The 24,110-nt window shown below is 40.2% G+C and overlaps 1 long non-coding RNA gene and 1 pseudogene across 1 annotated transcript in view; one reads left to right on the plus strand and one right to left on the minus strand.

Annotated features, from left to right (window-relative positions):
* The window catches only part of LOC116563163, a 175,363-nt gene that overhangs the window by 138,681 nt on the left and 12,572 nt on the right, over positions 1-24,110 (minus strand). The window lies entirely within an intron of this gene.
* Positions 10,362-10,480, plus strand: LOC116563340 (annotated as a pseudogene).

Below are 24,110 nucleotides of genomic sequence, written 5' to 3' on the forward strand. Positions count from 1 at the left end.
AACAAGAGGCAGGAGAGCAAGCCTAGATTCAGAATGAGATGCCGATTCCAGCTCAAAGTATTGCTCCCAGGTATTGAAGGGAAAACCACCAAGGTGATGGAAGCTTCTGATATAAATGCCTTCATGTTATAAGAGGATTAATTCAATCTTATGTATCAGGCAAAATTATAGATTCAGTAATAGCATTGTCTTTTTGGTCTGAAGATTTTCCCTATGGGTAGATGATAAGAATATAATGAAGGGGAGAACGTTAGGGGAAGCCACCCCAGGCACAATTCTGAAGGTGAACTGACCTTATGACCTAATTCCTGCCCCTGGCGTTCATACCATGTATAGTCCTCTTCACTTACCTGTAGGTGGGACACACTTCCACCTGTGACTTGCTTCTAGGCAATGGACTCTAGGCAAAGTTGGTGGTGCCACTCCCAGCATTACTTTATGTTATTTATGTAAGACTCCATCTTAGCAGACTAGAGCAAGAGGTTCTCCTTTCGGGCTTGTTGAAGTAAACCGTTGGCTTGTTGAAGGAACTGCGGGTGATCTCTAGGAAATGTGGGGAAATTCTAGGACCTGAGGTCATACAGCCACAGGAAAATAAGTTTTTCCAGCAACAGGAATCAAGTTTGGACATGGCATCCCCAGTTAAACTACAGATGACAGCGCAGGTTGGTTGACCCCTTTTCTGCAGCTTTGTGAGAGCCTGAAGCAGAGGACTCACCTAAGCCATGCCCAAACTCATGACGCACAGAAACTGTGAGATACTAAATGTGTGCTGGTTTAAGTCACTAAATGTGTAGTACTTTGTTACACAGCAGTAGGAAACTAATACATAAGGGAGACGCAGGTGAAAAAGAATGAAGTATGGTGTCAGATAACCTCTAAACCACAAATAGGAAAGTAGTCATGATGCTAGGTGTCACTATTAAATTACATTAAGACTTCCTCGATGTTCATGGTCCAAAGCCTACCTAATGTTAAGCTCTTGTCACCTCTGAATGTTCCTACTTTCCTTGAGATAGAATCCATTTGTTGTACTACTGCCCAAAGGATGACAAAATGTATTGTTCCCAGCTTTTCAATATGAAAAGTTGCCCTTTGCAAAGTTGTGAAGTGGGAAAATTTGTTTTCCTACTCTTTTGATAGTTTCTGTTCTCATGCAGAACCTTTCACCCAAAGGACATAAATAGCCTCATCCTACCCTCTACCTGCCTTACCCTATGCTCTGTACCCTTTTTAATTACCTTCTTTAAATCTTGCCGGTTTCTGTATCCTATTCCTTAGATTCTGCCTGGTATCAAAGAATCCACGTTTACAGTAACCATGAGACACCAGCTTAATGAATCATCTCACCCTGAAAGCATCTGCATTTTTTCACAGATGTCTTCAAAACCCTAACCATCAAGGAACTCAAGAAACTCATGAGCAGATATATGGTCTAGGCAAGTCTTCAGAGCTCCACAAACCACATCACTCAGGGACAATAGGAAACTGAGCTTTCTACTCTCTTAGAGAAATCTGCTTTGCATTTTCTTCCCACTGGAGGCCTCTTGTTGGTTGGAGCCGATGCTAAGTGGCCATTGTGTGTATTCCAGAAGCAGTAACAGCAGCACCTGTGAAGTACCTCCCAGGTATCAGACTTCCCCCATGTGGAAAGGGCATTGGACAACTTGCCTATCACAATACATTACTCACATCTGAGTTCTTTTTAGAATTCACCATTAATATATAAAATTTCTGAGCTGCAGTGAAATGTGAAAAAGAATGAAGTATGGTGTCAGATAACCTCTAAACCACAAATAGGAAAGTAGTCATGATGCTAGGTGTCACTATTAAATTACATTAAGACTTCCTCGATGTTCATGGTCCAAAGCCTACCTAATGTTAAGCTCTTGTCACCTCTGAATGTTCCTACTTTCCTTGAGATAGAATCCATTTGTTGTACTACTGCCCAAAGGATGACAAAATGTATTTTTGTCATCAACATCAACAAGAGGCCTTCCTTATGGAAGCAATGGGAGAGAAGCCAGGCAGTAGTCCCCCCTTACCCATGGGGGATACATTTCAAGACTCCCAATAGATGCTTGAAGCAGACGGTAGTACCAAACCCTTATATATACTTTTTTTTTTCCTATACACACATACCTATGATGAAGTTCAATTTATAAATTAAGCATAGCACTCTTGTGCTTTGGGGCCATGATTAAGCAAAATAAGGGTGACTTGAACACAAGCACTGCTATAATGCACAATCAGTCTGATAACCAAGATGGCTGCTAAGTGGCTAATAGGCAGGTAGGGTATATAGTGTGGATATACTGGACAAAGGGATGATTCATGTCCAGAGAGGATGAAGCAGGATGGAGTGAGATTTCATCACACTACTCAGAATGGCATGCAATTTAAAACTTATGAATTATTCATTTCTGGAATTTTCCATTTCATATTTTTGGACTGCAGTTGACTTCGGGTAATTGAAACCACAGAAAATGAAACCACAGATAAGGCGGGGACTACTGCACATGGAGCCCAACCACAGACTTGCCGGGCTTCCAGGAGGAAGTGGAATCTCCATACCAGGGAAGGCCCCCTGCATCCTTCTCCAGGGTAGACTCAGAGAAGTTTTTGGTCACACAAGAAGATTCAGGGTTTTCCACATAGACAATTTTCTCTTGGTCTCCAAGCCCTGTGCAACCTACTCCATCTGCCTGAAATGTTCCCTTTGTCTCTTTGAATCCAGATTCAGTTTAGATGCATGTACACCTGGACCCCTTCCTTGACTGGCTCCAGGCTGGTTAGGGTACCTACACTGAACACTCATGGAAACTACAATAATGATACTTAATACCCTGTCTGGGAAGGATCTGAATTGCCTTCCTTTTCTACCAAACAGCAAGATTCTTGAAGATATGATCCATGTCATATTATTTTTTTTGTTTTGTTTTGACATAGTGTCTTGCTCTGCTGCCCAGGCTGGAGTGCAGTGGCAACATCCTAGCTTACTGCAACCTAGGACTCCTGGGTTCAAATGGTCCTCCTGCCTCGGCCTCCCAACGTGCAGGGATTGCAGGTGCGAACTACCATGCTCTGCTTATTGTTTTATCTGCAGAGCCTAGCATGGGTCTGGCAGTGAATAAACGGTTTATAGATGAGAGAATGAATGGTCAGATAGGAAGTGAGGACCTGATCTCGTCAGACTCTGAAAATAAGGGGGAAAAAAGAAAAAGATGATGAGTCCACATTTTTTTTCCACAGCTGAAAAAAAGGTGGTTTTATTAGGTGTTCTACATTAAGATCAATCCTCAACTCATCTATTTTATCCTGTCCCACACAATTATTGGGCAACAAAGCCATTTTATGACATTTTCCAAAAAGGAGTGGGGGAACCACTCAGCTGAGGGCAGGAGGCCAGGATTTTATTAACAGAAATGTGGCTGAAAGTTTTATAAGTAGTAGTAGAAGTGGGTTTCACCTTCATGGCAGTTTTGATTTTTTTTTAACAGTTAAAGTATGTTATAAATATTTATCTGTCTTATGCTTATACTTTGATGTTGGTAAGACCTACCCCTCCATTTCACTTCCTGTAATATATTATCATTTATGGCTATTAAAAATGATGTTATGTGATTAATTTTGTGTGTCTTAAGCTACATATATTCAGCAAATGTTAAAGTTGTATTAAAATACAAGTAACTAGTGAGTTTTTCACTTATTTAAAAACAAAAAGAATTTCCTTTCTCCCTCCTGGTTGCTTTTCCTTCACTGCACTACTGGCATGAGTGCATGGGAAAGGACAGCCCTCAGCCCACCCCCCATGAGTAGGACCAGGAAGCAGGGGTAGGTGCCCTTCCTAAGATGGCTCTGCACAGCACTCTCCTCCCTTCTTGCCTGCATCCTCCTCACACCCCTCCAAAGGAACACGGCCTCTGTTCCAACGAAAGTGCATTCTCTATCCTTTATCCCCAAGAAGTTCCTCCTGTTTGGCAAATATTTTTCTTACTCACAGGGACCGACATGCCTCAAAGGACAGCCCACACCAGCCTTTACATGGAAGACCATATCTATTCCCCCTGGACACCAGCTCGCTTTTCCTAGATCTCCAATCCTCCTACAGTGGATTAAAGTCTAGAGTCTAAACTTTAAACTCACTGCCCCGTATCTCCGGTCTTTCAGTTTCTTCTACAGAATTTTGAAATTTAACTTGTGCTGAAACCATGCATCTAAATCACTCTGTTTAAGGTTCCCAATGAGCTCCTTCTCATTAAAGGCAGTGGCCAAACTTTCCCCATTCCTTATCCCCCTCAATATCTGTCATGTTGGAGTCTAGATACCAGGGATCTGGGCCTCACATGTTCTCTGAGAAGACTGAGGCAGAGTTTTAAAGGTGCAACAATCTTAGGAATTCTCCATTGGTCCAAGCTCCCACTGCTTCTAGATGTGGAGCCCCTTCCTATCACTTCCAAGCACACTTCTACCTCAGGGCCTTTGCACCAGCTGTTTCTTTTGTCTGGAATGCCCTTCCTTTACATATCTACATAGTTGATTGTCTCACTTCCAAGTTTTGCTGGCCCCATTTTCCATGGCAATGCTCTCTACTTGGCTGTTGCTCACATGGGCTGGGCTTCAGTTTCCTGTTCTAATCCAACTCATTGCTTTCCATCTTTCAGAAAGTGCTCACTGTTTCTGTTGTACTGAGAGTTCTCCTTCTATTTTGAGTCAGAATCTTGCTCTGTCACCCAGGCTGGAGTACAGTGGCACGATCTTGGCTCACCGCAACCTCCACCTCCTGGGTTCAAGAGATTCTCCTGCCTCAGCCTCACGAGTAGCTGGGATTACAGGTGCCTGCCACCACCCTAGGCTAATTTTTGTATTTTTAGTAGAGATAGGGTTTCGTCATGTTGGCCAAGCTAGTCTCGAACTCCTGACCTCAAGTGATCCATCCACCTCGGCCTTCCAAAGTGCTGGGATTACAGGTGTGAGCCATTGCGCCCAGACCCCTTCTATTTTTGAAAACAATGATACACATTTTTGTTAATTAAAAAGTACCTCTACTATAATTTCTGTGGACGTAGTATGAGAAAGAGTTTGTCATCTTGAAAATTGAGAAAAACTTGGAGAGGAAAGAGTTAACTATGTGGCTATCTAAAGAAAGAACATTCTAGACAGAAGAAACAGCTGGTGCAAAGGCCCTGAGGTAGAACTGTGCTGGACAGGAATAGGCAGGGGCCCAAGTTTGGAACAGAGTCACCAAGGGAGGAAGATGAGCTCACAGAGGGAAGGCAGCAGCCAGCTGCGAGGAGGGCTACACAGCATGTGGAGTCTTCAGGCGTGCGTGCGTGCGTGCGTGTGTGTGTGTGTGTGTGTGTGTGTGTGTGTGTACTTTGAAGGTATTGGAGGGTTTCTAGCAGAGAAGTAAGATGATCTAACTTAATATTTTAAGATAATAACTCTCACTGCTATGTTGGGAATAGACTCAAAGGAGAAGAATCGAGTTGCTAGTTCAGAAATCCAGGTGTGAGATCTTGGTGGCTCAGACCACAATGGGGGCAACAGCTGAGGTAGGAAGTAGTTGGATTGTGGATTTACTCTGATGGTGAAAGCAATAGAATTTCCTGCCTGCTGGGATCAGGAGGGGGAGAGAAAGAAAGGAATCCAGGATGATTCCACGGTTTTTAGTCTGAACACTGGGTCAATGAATTACAGGTAAATTAGAAGTCACTCTTGACTATAAGGAAAACATTGGATACAATGTTGGCCTAGCATACGATGCAAGTGCTTTAAAAATTACACACTCCAGCCAGATGCGGTGGCTCACGCCTGTAATCCCAGCACTTTGGGAGACCGAGGTGGGTAGATCATAAGGTCAAGAGATCAAGACCATCCTGGCCAACATGGTGAAAGCTCATCTCTACTAAAAATACAAAAATTAGCTGGGTGTGGTGGCACATACCTATGATCCCAGCTACTTCAGAGGCTGAGGCAGGAGAATCACTTGAACCCGGGAGGTGGAGGTTGCAATGAGCTGAGATTATACCATGGCCCTCCAGCCTGGTGACCGAGTGAGACTCCATCTAAAAAAAATTACACACTCCATACCCATCCTTCACAAATCCAGCACAATACCAGACAACCTATAAGGAAAACTCCCATGGGTCTTTCTAGTTGTTTGGAAAAGAAGTTTACTCTTGGTTATTTTAAAATAAAGGAAAATCAGTTAGGTTTGTTTGCAGAGATGGAGAAATTGCTTGCACTCTATGATTATGCTAGGACCTGGCACCTTCTATAACTCAAATAAGGAAAGGTCTTCCTAGGAAGGATTCCAGGCTAGCTGGCTGCAGGTTCTGTCTTTTCTCCCCAGACTCACTCTGTACTGCAGGCAAGTTGCTTAATTGACGCAGGACAGGGTGAATGATACTAAAGCTTTGAGGTCCTTTCAGGAAGGTGTTCTGTAATGTCAAGGTCTTATTAGAGACCTTAAGAAGAAGGTAGCTTCCTTCTCCTGATTTCTGGGAAGCTAGCTGCAAATGACTGGGATTTAATAAGTTAGCAAGACAATGTGTTATTTAAAAAGCAATGAGATCAGTGCTTCCACATCAATAAATGTGTGTGACTGCCCCAGGAGAGATGTGCCTGCCTACATTCATCAGCCCATAAAGGTGACTGTGTAGGCATGGGGCTTGAGCTTAGGACTTCTGATTTGTGATCCTGCTATCAGAGGTCTGCAGACTGTCTCCTGGCTTCCTGACCTTGGGGCAGGTGGGATGAACTGTAGTTGCTCCACCAGCCTGGATCCTCCTTCCAGGGCCCATGAATCTCCCGTGGGGTAGTGAGGTAATGCTTAGATCAGCACACCAGGCTTCTTGACATGACCCCAGGCGGTAGGGTTATTCTGTACATAAAGGGCAGACAGCTCACTCTGTTAAAAAGCACTCTGCCTACTGACTGATTACTGGTGAGCAGGAAGGATTCAATCCCTTGCCTCACACTGTCCACAGCTACTCCAGCCAAGCTCTCTGGGCTTCGGAGGGAAAGGGGGGTCAAACTGAGCTAATTATTTTTTAAGAACTATCTCCAGTCTCCCTGCTCAGTGAATTTCAAAGCTCAAGGCACAAGCTCTCTAAGTTCCAGTGTGACTCCAATCAGATTCTTGAAAGGTAGTTACTGCAAGAGAAAACAAGGCAAATAGGATCAATCAGCTCTGGATCTGACAGGAATTCCAACACTCTCATCAAAATGTGGATGGACCTGACCAACATGGTGAAACCCTGTCTCTACTAAAAATACGAACATTAGCTGGGTAGAGTGGTGGGCACCTGTAATCCCAGCTACTTGGGAGCCTGAGGCAGGAGAATCACTTGAACCCAGGAGGCAGAGGCTGAAGTAAGCCAAGATTACACCACTGCACTCCAGCCTGAGGGACAGAGTGAAACTCTGTCTCAAACATAAACACACACACACACACACAAATATTGATGGAGTAGAGGAATGCTTGTAAGCAAAATCTCATTGTTAACAAAAGTTCCAAACACAGTTCTTCAGCATGTTTGCCCTCATTACAGCAGCAATATAAGTTGCTGGAGTGCAGTGGTCCAATCTTGGCTCACTGCAGCCTCCGCCTCCCGGGCTCAAGTGATTCTCCCGCCTCAGCTTCCCTAGTAGCTGGGATTACAGACACCTGCCACCATGCCCAGATAACTTTTGTATTTTTCTAATACTTTGTGTCCAAATGTAAAAAAAAAAAAAAGGTGTGGTTTAAGCTCTTAAGAAAATTACAGTGAGTGTCATGGAAAGATTATAAACTGAATGTCCTGTAAGATAATTCTAACTTTGTCACTTAATTAATTAGTTATGCTGGGAAATTTATTTAACCACTACGAGCCCTGGTTTCTTTATCTGCAAAATGCAAAACAATAGTGTGTGACCTGGTATCTATAGTTTTCCAATAGACTCCCTACTGAAGGTCTTGATGCATAAGATCAGAACTAAATGGGCTTGCTAATTATCTTACTTATGTCTTTCCCTCTCTTGCATCTCTCTCTGCGGTAAGAAAATAAGTTTCATGAGGGTACTAAATTATATAAGCAGTATACCATTAGCCTGAGGCCAGCTCTGTACTTTGAGCTCCTACATAATGAACTGCAATCTATCTTGGTACATAAACCCAAAAGCTAACTTAAGACTATAAAAAACAGCCAAGGTTCATCCAGTCACAGGCAGCTAACTCATCACATCACGGCCAAGTAAGGTGGATGCCAGCTGCGGACAGTCAATCAGGTGATGTCTCTACTGTGTTTCTGTGTCCAGCCTGTGAAAGCTCATCACTCAGACTGCTGGGTGGAGCTTTCTGAACCTCTTCTGGTTCTGAGTGTTGCCCAATTCATGAATTGTTCTCTGCAGAAATAAACTCTGCTAAATTTAATTTATCTGAAGTTTGTCTTTTAACAAGGGCAAAGACTTGGCTCGATTCACCTTTTTACCCTCAGCAACCAGAAGAGTAATACCTCCTCTTATTTTACTATTTAAAAATAACTTTAAATACTTTTTTCTTAATTAGAAAGAAAACCAAGGTATGGATGTTTATTAGTCATTTGTCTAACACTATAAATTACACAATAAAATAATTTGACACTTAGCAGAAGTTAGCCAGATATGTTGAGGATGTAGAAGGAGGGAGAAACTTTTGAACATGGATCAATTGAAGAAGAAAGGAAGGACTTTGACCTGTAAAGGGCAGCATCAGTTTCTTAGATGACAAAAGAGAGGATGACTCAGGACACAGGATAGGGGCACAGAAAGAGATAGACGGAGGCCATAGATCAGCCTTCCCTCCTTTGCTATTTTACTGAAGGTCCTGAAAAGGGTACATGGATGCCAACCAAATCATCCCATGTGCGCTTCCTTCAAAAGTGTGGCTCCTCCTTTATCATTCTTAGGTGTGTGATAGCTATTTATTAAATTATTTGCAGTTGGAAGGAAAAGCTATCTGGAACATCAGCACTTATAGGCCACATGCTGAAGATCAAATTGCATGTGGGGGAAAATCCATTATTTCAATAAGCATTTTTAGAGTACCTACTCTATTTCAAGCAATGTGCTCAACATAAGGCATGAGTAAATAAAGCCCAATCCCAGCTAGCTTTTAAGGAACCCAGTGTCTGGAGAGAGGAAAATGACAGAAAAAATGAGTCATTGCAATGGTAGTACACACTCCTCTTCCACACCTTGATCTTGGGCAGATTTAACACATCCTCTAAACATCCTACTCGACATTCCAACGCAAGGCAAGCTCTTTAACAAGGGCATCCAGGAAGGTAAGAAATCCAGATATTTATTCTTAGTGGTTAAGGAATTAGGCATGACAGACAGAGACCTGGCTTCAAGTCCCAGCTCTGCTCCTTGCCAGTCATGTGATCTTGGGCAAATCACTTCTTACAACCTATTTTGTCATCTGTAATAATACGTATGTTCTTGAGAGGTGCAAATGAAATAGCGTGGACAGAGAAATGAGGATAGGGACTGATAGGTCCCAGAAGTGTCTGGTACTGCTGTCCTGTGTTCCTCAGCTCTGATGAGCTAACCAATATGGGAAACATGCTGATACCCTCTGAGAGAGCCAAAACCATCCACTTTTAGCAGGTATTTTGTAGTCAGGGAGTTTAAGGGAACAATGAGAGGAGGGCAGTGGGCAGAGCATGCTGATCTGGGATCTGAAGAATGCAGCACAGCTGGGGGCAGTGGGAGCTCAGGCATCAGGAGTGCAGATTGACAAGCAGCTTCTAGAGGCAGGGACAATATATCCTGAAACCATGTGGACAACCTGGAGGCCAGGGGCTGAGCTTCAATAGCAATCGACATGGGCTAGGTGCTGCCAATAGAAAGGTGAAGAGGACCCTGCCCAAGTTCACCAGCTTCTTGTTCACTGGGAATGATGAGCACATATACAGGTTTGTTTACATAATATGTTAAGTGTAGTGACATAGTGTACACAAGTTTACTCAACTCATTTTTTTTTAATGCCTGCAGAATGAGTAATGATAATACCAGTTGCCCTGGAGGGTTGTTGTGAGAACTAAATGGGAGATATAATGCATACAAATATGTGTACATAATACCTGTCCACATATATACACACATATAAATGCAACTCATAAATTATGTACTGCTGAAGAAATATTAGCTTATTAATAATTAATCATTCATTTTTGTGTAGGCTCTGAGGAAAATCATGGGACTTACATTTCTCTCTATACTTGAATAGTGCTGAGCCCAGCTTTAAACACATAGTGGGTCTCTAATAAATATTTGTTAAAAATAAATACAATCAAAGTCTAGACTCTCAAGTCATTAAAACTTTCCCCTTCTCCATCTATGGCCATGCCACCCTGAATGCACCTGATCTTTTCTGATCTCAGAAGCTAAGCAAGGTCAGGCCTGGTTAGTACTTGGATGGGAGACCACGTGGGAATACCCGGTGTTATAGGCATTATAAAAACAATAAAGTTTCCCGTTTTTCTGTTAATTCCAGTTTGTGCAACTCTTTCCTCTTGAGAGCTATTCTTTGCAAAATATATCTTCTGGTTTCCTATGTGCATGAATAGGTACCTTTCCTACAGGCTTTAGCAAAAGCAGCAAGTCCCTCCAAACACAGAATTTGGCCTGGGGCAATTGCAGTGGGCCAAGTTCTCAGCTCCAAAGATCAGCTGTGACGGGAGGATTACCTGGGGATTAATAATTGGCTGTGAGAAATTGACAACCAGACCCGGCCTAAGAAATGCAGGGCACTGCACTTTTCACTCTCATTGTATCCTGAAAAAAAAAAAAATCTAAAATGGTAATATGTTTTCCCCACAAAGTGATTATATGAGGAATCAGAACACGTGTATAAAAACAATCCATGTGACTGGCTCAGGTTTCTGGAAATACATTAGAAGAATTTCTTTAAAATAAGCTCTGCTTTCTATACAGTCTGCCTGTGGGCATAAATAGCTTTACAATCAGTTTGTTTTGACTACAGATTTAATAGTACTATAGAAAGAAAAAGTGCTCTCACTTAGAACTAATCATTATTATTTTATTACAATCAGGTTCTGATGATCTGCTCCAAGATTTTTAAAGGTATATATAATGAGATTATTTTGTGGATGCTGAGACCCTATTTTCCATCTGTGGCTCTGTGGCTGCTTTCATTAATTGTGTAATTCAAAGCTTTTTTGACCCGATCAATTTGCCTGAAGTAATGGGAATTTCTGTAAAGATACATCTGCATGGGCACTAAGAAAAGATGACAACTTAGTTTCAGGAAGAATAGGTACACTTGATTCATTTGGGCTCACGGGAACAAGAACAGAGAAGTCAGCCATACCTTAGAGATTTTTTGAGACTGACCTTTCCATTTCTCTTCATGGTATCTCTAGTCTCTCTCTCTTCAACTTGATTCTCATGGTGCCATCTGTAATTCATCGTATCACACTCAGTTTCAAACATCCCTAACCAACCTCCTTGTTCTTCCGAGAGAAACTGATCAAGTGGGCTGGTTTCGTATCACATAGGACACTGGCTAGTTTATTGGTTGGCAGCCTTTGGGTCTGGTGCTTGTCCCCGAAAACAGAGATATAGTGGTTGAAATATGGTAAGCAAACAGCGTTACATGGTCAAAGCCTCCCTTTTCAGGAAGGACTGTATACAGGCTTCTCAGAAAGTTTCAGTGGGACTGAGCCCCATATGCCCCAAGAAGCAATGCACTCATTTACTCACCCTGTAGTGACTTCTTTCCTTTCTCTGTTTTACTTTCCCAACGTCCTCATTTATGCTTCCTGAGGTTACCTCCCAAATAAACAGTCTAGATTCAAATCTTTGTCTCAGAATCGGCTTTTTGAGGAACACAAACTAAAACAAGAAGACTGTAAATATGAGAGACAATCTGCCCTAAACTAGCTTGTCTTCAGAGTCACCATAAGAGCTTCAGAAAAGTACAGACTCCTGGCCCCCACAACATGAGTCAGAATCTTTGGCTCTCAGAGATCTCCATTCGTAAAAGCATTTAAGGGAACTCTGATAAAAGGCAGCCTGGGAACTACAGTAATACATAATCATATCCCAAAGTTTTTAAAACATTTTCTATTATTTTATATCAGTGAATCAGCCATCATTTATACACATCAAAGCCTAGAGATGCCTTTTGAAAAAAGTAAGTTGGTGGTGGTGGTGGCTGGTTGGTATACCTGAATATTTTTCTTGCCTTTGTAGCAATTCATTACCCAAAAATAAATGATGAAGAATTAATATTACTTAGAAAGCAAGTCATAAGAAAACCTTGGACATTCACCCTATGCAAGGTTCTTCTGAATCCTGCTTAAATATCCTGCTTAAATTTTAAGATATAACTTGATGATCATTTTCTACCATCTCTACCCTGTGTGCCAAAATGAAATTTTCCTTCCTTAATGCTCCCAGAGCACTCTGATTGGATATTCATGTACAGCCTTTCCACTGAGTTTTGTTAGTTATTTGCTATAGTCAGTAAGACTAATATGCTTGATTCTGAATTATTTGAGGACACTGTTTTCGCCATTTTTAAATTTATCTTGGAAACCTGAGTTCTTGGCACAGAGCGGAAGACCAGTAAATATTAAACTTGTGATTTAAAAAAATATAAATCCAGGCCAATCAATCCTACGCTTAAATGCTTCTTTGGCTTACTGTTCCATTTGGGATAAAATATAAACTCTTTAACATGACTTAAAATTTCTACATAAGAGGGCTTCTGGCTTCCATGAAGCAAGTAGAAATTGGAGAGTCACTCCCACACTTACCAGAAGAAAAGAATATGTAATCTTTAGAACCATAAACCCTCTTGAACTTGTCAAAGAACTGAACCCATCAAAGTAGCGGGGCAACCAACTATCCTGAAACATAAGAGAGGTGCCTCCAAGGACAGATGAGATGGGAGCTATGGCTTACCACAAAGTTAGTCAGAAAAATTTGGTTAAGTTGAAAATTTTAACAAATTATAAAAGTCCAAACTTGAGCTAACATTATTACTTTTATTTATAACAACAACCTCTAGTCCAGATGAGCTAACATTAGATCACAGATCTCCTAGTAGCTGTAGACGCAAGAAGAATTTGCAGCCATTTGCAGTTTTTTCCCCACAGCTCTCACTGAGTGTTCATGTGAGAGATGAGGTCAGGGCAAAAGACTGGAGAAAGCTTCCCTGGTAAAGGTTGAGGGAAGAAAAACACTAGATACTGCAAAAAAAGCACAAGACCACTCCTTAATGGTTCTTCTTCCCTGTCTCCCCTACGGCACAGAAAACCCTTAAGCTTCCGATGGAAGCATAACAAACTCTGTCACCCTCAGGGCACAGATGAAGACCCTTTGCAGCTGGGGTAAAAACAGAAAAAAAATTTACCTCTCAAGTAAGGGTATGAAAATGTCCTGGGTCCAGAACAGGGCCTTAGAGATCCTTTACCAATGAGGAGGGGCAGGATAACCAAGAAGCACCTACCACTGAGACCCAGGAACACAGTGTCTGCCTAAGACTGAGGCTAAACTAGAACAAGAGAAAACACCTACATCCTAGACCTTAAACAAGAGTAGAAAGCACTAAAAAACAAGCAACAGCAGCCTACTGCTGGGTGTGATGCTACAGCATGGAGAAAAGCTCCCTCTTCAAGGCATAGGGTCACAGGGAAAATCTAAAGCTACAGATAGAAGAGGAACATTGAGAAAAACCCTTCAGAAACTAATCCCTGACCCTAAACACAAAATAATGCTAGATGAATTTGAAGCCTCTGCTATACTGAGGGTAAACACATCCTCAACAAAGCCAACTTAACTCCTGATTAGATTATTTCAACCCTCCACACTTAATACTTAGCAAAAAAATGAGTTATGCCTATTTCAAAGGAGAAATAGGATTTGCCACATTCTCTTCTGTCCTACATAAGATGACAGGCTTTCACCCCAAATTATGATTCACACAAGGAAGCAAGAAAAAATACACTGTCAAGAGACAGAGTTATTAACAGAACTAGACTCAGCTATAATTCGGATACCTGAATTATCAGACAAGATAACAAAACTAAATATGACTAATATGATAAAAACTGTAGTATAAAAGATAGATAACATGCATGAACAGATAGGTAATATCAACCAACAGATAGAAATTGTAAGAATAAATGAAACAGAAATGCTAAAAATAGTAAACGTGGTAACATATATGAAGAAAGCCTTTGATAGTCTCATCAGTTGCCTGGAAAAACCAGGAAAAGAATCAGTGAACTTGAAGACAGATCATTAGAAATTACTCAAGTGAAATACAAATGAAAAAAATATTTTTAAAAAATAGAGTGTTCAAGAGCTATGGTACAATATCAGTCCATGTAACTGGATCCTAGAAGTAAAGGAAAAAAAGAAGGAATATTTGAAGACATAATGAGAATTTTCAAACATTAATAAAAGATACCAAACCACAAATCCAAGAAGTTCAGAGAACACCAAGCAAGATACATTAAACACACACACACAGACACACACACAAGCACGCACACACACATGTACATACACACACACAGCTCTAGACATATATTAAAATTTCTAAAAAAGAAAAAGGGTTAGCCTTGAAATCATCCAGAAAATACACATATGTGCAAGTGTGTATGCACCCACACACACACACACACACACACACACACACTAACACATACAAGTAACAAATAAAAAAAATTGCAGTAGATTTCTTGTTAGATCTAATCAAGCCAGAGGACAGTGGAATGGCATCTTTAAAATGTGTTTAAAAATTTACAACCTGGACAATTTTTTACACAGTAAAAATATCTTTCAAAAATGAAGGAGTAGTAAAGATATTTTCCCAACAAAAATTGAGACATTTGTTGCAAGAAGACCTGCACTAAAAGAAATGCTAAAAGTTCTTAAGGAAGAAGAAATACGATACAGATAGAAACTTGGGTCTACACAAAGAAAAAGTAATGTAAGTGGCATTAATGGAACTAAATGTAAAATTATTTTAATTGCTCTGAAAAATTTCTGACTCTTCAAAGTAAAAATAATGGTAACAATTGTGTATTTATAGTACAGTTGGCCCTCTGTATCCATGGGTTCCATATCCATAGATTTAACTAACTGTGGATTGAAATATTTAAAATAATAAAAATTAATGCAAATAGAAAACAATAGAGTATAACAACAATTTACATAGCATTTACATTGTATTAAGTATTGAAAGTAATCTAGAGATAATTTAAATTATATGAGAAGACTCTCCAAGATGGCCGAATAGACACAACTCCGGCGCACAACACCCAGCGAGATAGATGCAGAAATCCAGAGATCTCCTAGCTCCAACTGAGGTTCCAGGTGCATTTCAATGTGTCTGGTCCAACCGTGAGCAAAACCCATGCAGGGCAGACAGAGGTGGGGAGGGGTGCTGCTTTACCCAGAAAGTGCATCTGACCGGCAAGTTGGAGGCTCCTCCTCTGGCACTCCATTCCAGATACAGCGCTTCCCCAAAAGCCTCAGCAATACACAGAACAGGGGATCTTTGCCAGTCAAATGCTGGGAATTATAAGTGTGGAGTGAATAATAATCCAGGATGGAGTCCCGGATTGCCGCACATACCTAAACAGATGCATAAACCCAAAAGGCAGCCAGGAGAACCTGTGGACCATGCTTCCACCCCCGACCCCCGCCCAGAAAGAGAGGGAGCCGTAAGTGGGAGCAGCTGGGCAGGCCCCTACCCCATGACCCATGACCGGAGAGAGAGAGGAAGGTGAAGCGGGGAGACAGCCAGGTGTGGCTGGGCAGGTCCCTATCCTCCCCACAAAACCCCTAGAGGGCTGAAGCTCTGACTCTAGTGGGTTGTGCAGCCAGTGCCACAGTCTGAGATGAACCCTGAATGATCCAGCCCAGTGGAGGAAGGGTACAACCCACCACTAGAGGGGTGGGACTGGGCTACATGTTTTAACAAAAAACACAGAAAGAAAGGGACTGCCTTCTTGACCACCCAGCAGCACCACCAGGTCAGCAGAAGAGGCGGACCTAAACCCCCAGTGTAAACAAAAAAGACACAGGAAGCTTCCCTAGTAACCTGAAGGAGTCCCTAGAAACCCAGTAGGGCCTCCACAGGCAGACAAGCGACCTCATCGAGCAACTCCCTGAGACCACAGCCAGGTAAACCCACAAAGTTGGGAAGAAAACTGCGCAAAAAAGATGAAACCATCAAAGACCAGAACACCTCTTCTCCTTCAAGGGATCACAACTCCTCAACAACACGGGAACACAACATGACCGAGAAGGAGTGCAACAAATTGACAGAAACAGGCTTCAGAAGGTGGCTAATAACAGACTTTTCTGAGCTAAAGGAACACGTTCTAACTCAATGCAAAGAAACCAAAAACCTTGAAAAAAGGTTAGACAAAATGCTAACCAGAATAAACAGCTTAGAGAATAACATAAAAGACTTGATGCAGTTGAAAAACACAGCACAGGAACTACGTGAAGCAAACACAGTAACGATTAATGGCTGAGTCGATCAAGCGGAAGAAAGGATATCAGAGATTGAAGATCAACTCAATGAAATAAAAAGATAAGGCAAGACAAGAGAAAAAACAGAAAAGAAATGAAGAAAGCCTCCAATAAATATGGGATTATGTGAAAAGACCTAATCTACGCTTGATTAGTGTATGCATACCTGAATATGACGGGGGAGAATGAATCCAAGCTGGAAAACAAGCTCCAGGATATTATCCAGGAGAACTTCCCAAGCCTAGCAAGGCAGGCCAACATTCACATCCAGGAAATACAGAGAACTCCACAAAGATATTCCTCAAGAAGAGCAACCCCAAGGCACATAATCAAGATTCACCAGGGTTGAAGTGAAGGAAAAAATGCTAAGGGCAGCCAGAGAGAAAGGTCAGGTCACCCACAGAGGGAAGCCAATCAGACTCACAGCAGATCTCTCAGCAGAAACTCTACAAACCAGAAGAGAGGGGGGAACAATATTCAACATCCTTAAAGAAAAGAACTTTCAACCCAGAATCTCATGTCCAGCCAAACTAAGCTTCATAAGTGAAGGAGAAACAAAATCCTTTACGGAGAAGCAATTACTGAGAAATTTTGTCACCACCAGACCTGCCCTACAAGAGCTCCTGAAAGAAACACTAAGCACGGAAAGGAACCAGTCACTGCAAAACCAAACCAGTGGGCAAAGACCAAAAATGCAGTGAAGAAAATGAGTCAACTAATGAGAAAGCTAACCAGCCATTAACAAAATGGCAGGATCAAATTCACACACAACAATATTAACATTGAATGTAAATGGCTTAAACGCCCCAACAACAGGAGCCCCAACACAGGAGCACCCAGATACATAAAGCAAGTTCTTAACCACCTAAAATGAGATTTAGACTCCCACACAATAATAGTGGGAGACTTCAACACTCCACTGTCAACATTAGACAGATCAACGAGACAGAAAATTAACAAGGACATCCAAGACTTGAATGCAGAGATGGACCAAGCGGACCTAACAGACAGATACAGAATGCTCCACCCCAAATCCACAGAATATACATTTTTCCCATGCTCCACCCCAAATCCACAGAATATACATTTTTCCCAGCACCACATTGCACTTACTCTAAAATTGACCACATCATTGGAAGCAAATCACTCCTCAGCAAATGCAAAAGAATGGAAATCATAACAAACAGTCTGTCAGACCACAGCGCAATCAGACTAGAACTCAGGATTAAGAAACACACTCAAACCCACACAACCACTTGGAAACTGAACAACTTGCTTCTGAGTGTTGACTGGATAAACAATGAAACGAAGGCAGAAATAAAGATGTTCTTTGAAACCAATCAGAATGAAAACACAACTTAACAGAATCTCTGGGACACCTTTAAAGCATTGTCAAGAGTGAAATTTATAGCAATAAATGCCCACATGAGAAAATCGACACTCTATCATCAAAATTGAAAGAGCTAGAGGAGCAAGATCAAAAAAACTCAAAAGCTAGCAGAAGACAAGAAATAACTAAGATCAGAGCCGAACTGAAGGAGATAGAGACACAAAAAACCCTTCAAAAAATCAATAAATCCAGGAGTTGGTTTTTTGAAAGATCAACAAAATAGACCACTAGTCAGATTAATTAAAAAAAAGGGAGAACAATCAAATAGATGCCATAAAAAACAACGGGGACATCACCACAGATTCCACAGAAATACAAAGCACCATCAGAGATTACTACAAACAACTCTATGCACATAAACCAGGAAGAAATGGATAAATTCCTAGACACTTGTACTCTACCAAAACTAAACCAGGAGGAAGTTGAAACCCTGAATAGACCAATAACAAGGGCTGAAGTAGAGGCAGCAATCAGTAGCCTACCAACCAAAAAATGTCCAGGTCCCGACAGGTTCACAGCCAAATTCTACCAGACGTACAAAGAGGAGCTGGTTCCATTCCTTCTGAAACTGTATCAAACAATACAAAAGGAGGGAAACTGTATCAAACAATATAAAAGGAGGGATTTATGAGACCAACATCATCCTGATACCAATATCATCCAACATCATCCTGATCCTGATACCAAAACCAGGCTCAGACTCACCTAAAAAGAAAACTTCAGGCCAATATCCATGATGAACGTCGACGCAAAAATCTTCCATAAAACAGAATGCAACAACACATCAAGAAGCTTATCCATCACAATCAAGTAGGCTTCATCCCGAGGATGCAAGGCTGGTTCAACATATACAAATCCGTAAACGTAATCCATCACATAAATGGAACCAAAGACAAAAACCATATGATTATCTCAATAGATGCAGAGAAGGCCTTCAACAAAATTCAACAACCCTTCATGCTAAAAACTCTCAATAAACTAGGTATTGACGGAATGTATCATAAAATAATAAAAGCTATATATGACAAACCTACAGCCAATATCATACCGAAGGGGCAAAAGCTGGAAGAATTCCCTTTAAAATCAGGCACTAGACAAGGATATGCCCGCTCTCACCACTCCTATTCATTATAGTATTGGAAGTCCTATCCAGAGCAATCAGGCAAGAAAAAGAAATAAAGGGTATTCAATTAGGAAAGGAAGTTAAACTGTCTCTATTTGCAGATGACATGATTGTATATCTAAAACACCCCATCGTCTCAGCCCAAAATCTTCTCAAACTGATAAGCAACTTCAGCAAGTCTCAGGATACAAAATCAATGTTCAGAAATCACAAGCATTCCTACATACCAATAACAGACAAACAGAGAGCCAAATCAATAGCAAACTCCCATTCACAATTGCTACAAAGAGTATAAAATACCTAGGGATACAACTAACAATGGATGTAAAGGACCTCTTCAAAGAGAACTACAAACCACTGCTCAAGGAAATAAGAGAGGACACAAACAAATGGAGAAACATTCCATGCTCATGGTTAGGAAGAATTAATATTGTGAAAATGGCCCTGCTCCTAAAATAATCTATACATTCAATGCTATCCCCATCAAGCTACCAATGACCTTCTTCACAGAACTGGAAAAAACCACTTTAAACTTCATACGGAATCACAGGAGAGCCCACATAACCAAGACAACCCTAAGCAAAAAGAACAAAGCTGGAGACATCACAATGCCGGACTTCAAACTATGCTACAAGGCTACGGTAGTCAAAACACCATGGTATTTGTACCAAAACAGAGACATAGACCAATGGAACAGAACAGAGGCCCCAGAAGCAACACCACACATCTACAACTATCTGATCTTTGACAAACCCAGCAAAAACAAGCAATGGGGAAAGGACTCCATGTTTAATAAATGGTGTTCGGAAAACTGGCTAGCCACGTGCAGAAAGCAGAAACTGGACCCCTACCTGTCATCTTACACTAAAATTAACTCCAGATGGATTAAAGATTTAAACATAAAACCTAACACCATAAAAACACTAGAAGAAAACCTAGACAAAACAATTCAGGACATAGGCATAGGCAAGGACTTCATGACCAGAACACCAAAAGCAATGGCAATAAAAGCCAAGATAGACAATGGGATCTAATTAAAATTCAGAGCTTCTATACAGCAAAAGAAACCATCATTAGAGTGAACCAGCAACCAATAGAATTGGAAAAAAATTTTGCAATCTACCCATCTGACAAAGGGCTAATATTCAGAATCTACAAAGAACTAAAACAGATATACAAGAAAAAAACAACCCCATTCAAAAGTAGGTGAACGATATTAACTGACACTTTTCAAAAGAAGACATGTATGAGGCCAATAAACATATGAAAAAGTGCTCATCATCACTGGTCATTAGAGAAATGCAAATCAAAACCACATTGAGATACCATCTCATGCCAATTAGAATGGTGATCATTAAAAAATCTTGAGACAACAGATGCTGGAGAGGATATGGAGGAATCGGAACACTCTTACAGAGTCGGTGGGAGTGTAAAGTAGTTCAACCATTGTGGAAGAAAGTGTGGTGATTTCTCAAGGATCTAGACATAGAAATTCCATTTGACCCAACAATCCCATTACTGGGTATATACCCAAAGAACTATAAATTGTTCTACTATAAAGACACATGCACATGTATGTTCGTTGCAGCCCTGTGTACAATAGCAAAGACCTGGAACCAACCCAAATGCCCATCAATGATAAACTGGACAAAGAAAATGTGGTACATACACACCATGGAATACTACGCAGCCATAAAAAATGATGAGTTTGTGTCCTTTGTAGGGACTTGGATGAATCTGAAAACCATCATTCTCAGCAATCTGACACAAGAACAGAAAGCCAAACACCTTATGTTCTCACTCATAGTTGGGTGTTGAACAATGAGAACATGTAGACTCAGAGAGAAAAGCATCACACAATGGGGGCAATTGGTGGGGTAGTGGAGAGACAGTGGGGGGTGGGGAGGGATAACATGGGGAAAAATGCCAGATATAGTATGTACCTAAAGTAAAATTAAAAAATTAAATCAAATAAAAATAAAAATAAAGTATATGAGAGAATGTGAGTAGGTTATATGCAAATACTACACCATTTTGTACAAAGTAACTTAAGCATCCATGGATTTTGATATCCATGGGAGGTCTGGAAACCAATCATGGTTATCAAATAACAACTGTTGTACAAACTTAAAATATATTATAGTATATATAAAGTAGGACAAAGGATGGGAAGGAAAAATTAGAAGTATATGACTGTAACATTCAAATATACTTGAAGTGGTAAAGTATTAGGTAGACTGTGATTAATTAAATTTGTATATTGTAAACCCTATGGCAATCTCTAAAAAGATTATTAAAATGTGTAAACCAATAGTGGAAATAAAATTATAACAATATTCAATTCAGAGCAAGACATTATAAGAGAAATAATTTTTAAAAATAGAAACAAGCAGTCCATTTTGTTACAAACATATTAATAATTGCATTAAATATAAATGGTCTAAACACACCAATTAGAAGAGATTGTCAAATTGGATTAAAAAGCAAGACCCAAAACTATACAGTGTCTATAGGAAACTGCCTTTAAATTAAATTATATGTTAAATATAAAAGATGAAAATATATACACATATAAAAATCTCTAGTCAAAAGAAAGTTGAAGTGACCATATTAACATCAAACAAAGTAGGCTTCAAAGAATTTTAGGAGAGATAAAGATGATTATATGATGTTAAAAAGGCTCACTTCACCAAAAAGACATAATGATTCTCTATGTGTATGTGTCTAACAAGGAGTTTCAAATGGCATGAAGTAAAAATTTATAAATTGAGGAGAAATAGATAAGTTCACAATTTTAGTTGGAGACTTTAAGATTGTTTTCACAATAATTGATAGAACAAGTAGGAAGGAAATTATTAGTAAGAATACAGAAGACCTGAACAACACTATCGAATAAGTACCTGAAAAGATGCTCAACATAGGAAAATGTTTATTAGGAAAATGGAGATTCAAAGTACAAGGAGATACCACTACACACCTATTTCAATGGCTACAGGTTTTGTTTGTTTGTTTGTTTTACAATAACTGGCTGGGCATGGTGGCTCATGCCTGTATTGGAAGGCTGAGGCAGGCATATTGCTTGAGCCCAGGAGTTCAAGACCAGCCTGGGCAACATAGCAAAACCCCATCTCTACAAAAAGTACAAAAATTAGCTGTGCATGGTGGCTGATGGTGCAGTCCCAGCTACTCAGGAGACTGAGGTGAGAGGCTCACCTGAGCCTGGGAGGTTACAGTGAGCCAAGATTGCACCACTCTGCTCCAGCCTGGGTGACAGAGTCTGTCACAAAAACAAACAAGCAAAAACACTTTTATTAGTTGCTGGTGGGTGTGTAAAATGTACCGTCACTTTGGGAAATTGTTGCCAAATATATATATTTACCACATGGTCCAGAAATTCCATTCCTAGGTATTTACCCAAGTGAAATGAACGTTTATGTTCACACATAAATCTGAATTTGAATGCTTATAGTGGATTTATTCATAATTAAACTAGAAATAATCCAAATGTCCTTTGCCTGCTGCATGAATAAATAAACTGAGGTACATTCACACCACAGAATACTACTCAGCAACAAAAAGCAACAAGCTACTGAGACATACAGCATGAATTTCAAATGCGTTAGGATGCTCACTCTCACCATTCCTATTCAACATAGTACTGGAAGTGCTAGCCAGAAACATCAGGCAAAAATAGGTAAAGAGAAGTCAAACTATCTTCTCTTTGCTGATATTATTTTATATATAGGAAACTCTAAAGATTCCACCAAACAGCTCCTGGAACTGATAAAGAACTTCAGTAAAGGTTCAAGATACAAATATAAAAAATGTACAAAAATCAGTGGCATTTCTATACACCAATAACACTCTAGCTGAGAGCCTATCAAGAACACAATCCTATTTATAGTAGACAGACATACAAGAAAAGAAATACTGAGGAATACATCTAAGTGTATTCCAAGGAGATGTATAACCAAGGAGGTGAAAATCTTTTGAAGGAGAACTATAAAACGTTGCTGAAAGAAATGAGAAAAAAACAAAAATAAATGGAAAAATATTTCATGCTTATAGATTGGAACAATCAATATTGTTAAAATGGCCATATTGCCCAAAGCAATTTACAGATTCAATGCTATCTCTATCAAAATACCAACATCATTTTTCACCGAATTAGAAAAAAACGATTCTAAAATTCATATAGAAGTAAAAAAGAGTCCAAATAGCCAAAGCGATTCTAAGCAAAAAGAACAAAGCTGGAGGCATCACATTACCTGACTTCAAATTGCAACAAGAACACAAATTGACAAGTGGGACCTAATTAAACTAAAGAGCTTCTGCACAGCAACCTAAATTACCAACAGCATACACAGCCTATAGAATGGGGAGAAAATATTTACAAACTGTACATCCAACAAAGGTCTAACAACCAGAATCTACAAGGCACTTAAACAAATCAGCATGCAAAACCCAAATAATCCAGCTTAAAAATGGGCAAAGGACATGAATAGACACTTCTCAAAAGAAGATATACAAATGGCCAACAAACATATGAATAAATGCTCAACATCACTAATCGTCAGAGAAATGTAAATCAAAACCACAATAAGATATCATCTCACATCAGTCAGAATGGCTAAAGAATCAAAAAATGACAGATGCAGGAAGGCTACAGAAGAAAAGCAATGCTTACACATTGTTGGTATGAATGGAAATTAGTTCAGCCACCATGGATAGCAGTTTAGAGATTTCTAAAAGAACTTAGAACTACCATTTGACCCAGCAGTCCCATTACTGGGTGTATACCTAAGGAAAAATAAATTGTTCTACCAAAAAGACACATGCATTTGTATGGCACATTACCATGTTATTCACAGTAGCAAAGACATGGAATCGACCTATTTGTCCATCAACAGTGGTTTGATAGAGAAAATGTGGTGTTTATACACTAAGGAGTACTACTCAGCCATAAAAAAGAATGAAGAAATCATGTCCTTTGCAGCAACATAGAATCAACTGGTGGCCATTATCCTAAGCAAATTAACATAGAAACAGAAA

The sequence above is a fragment of the Sapajus apella genome, unplaced genomic scaffold, assembly GCF_009761245.1.
Source record: "Sapajus apella isolate SASKATOON/1434 unplaced genomic scaffold, GSC_monkey_1.0 scaffold34, whole genome shotgun sequence".
NCBI lineage: Eukaryota > Metazoa > Chordata > Mammalia > Primates > Cebidae > Sapajus > Sapajus apella.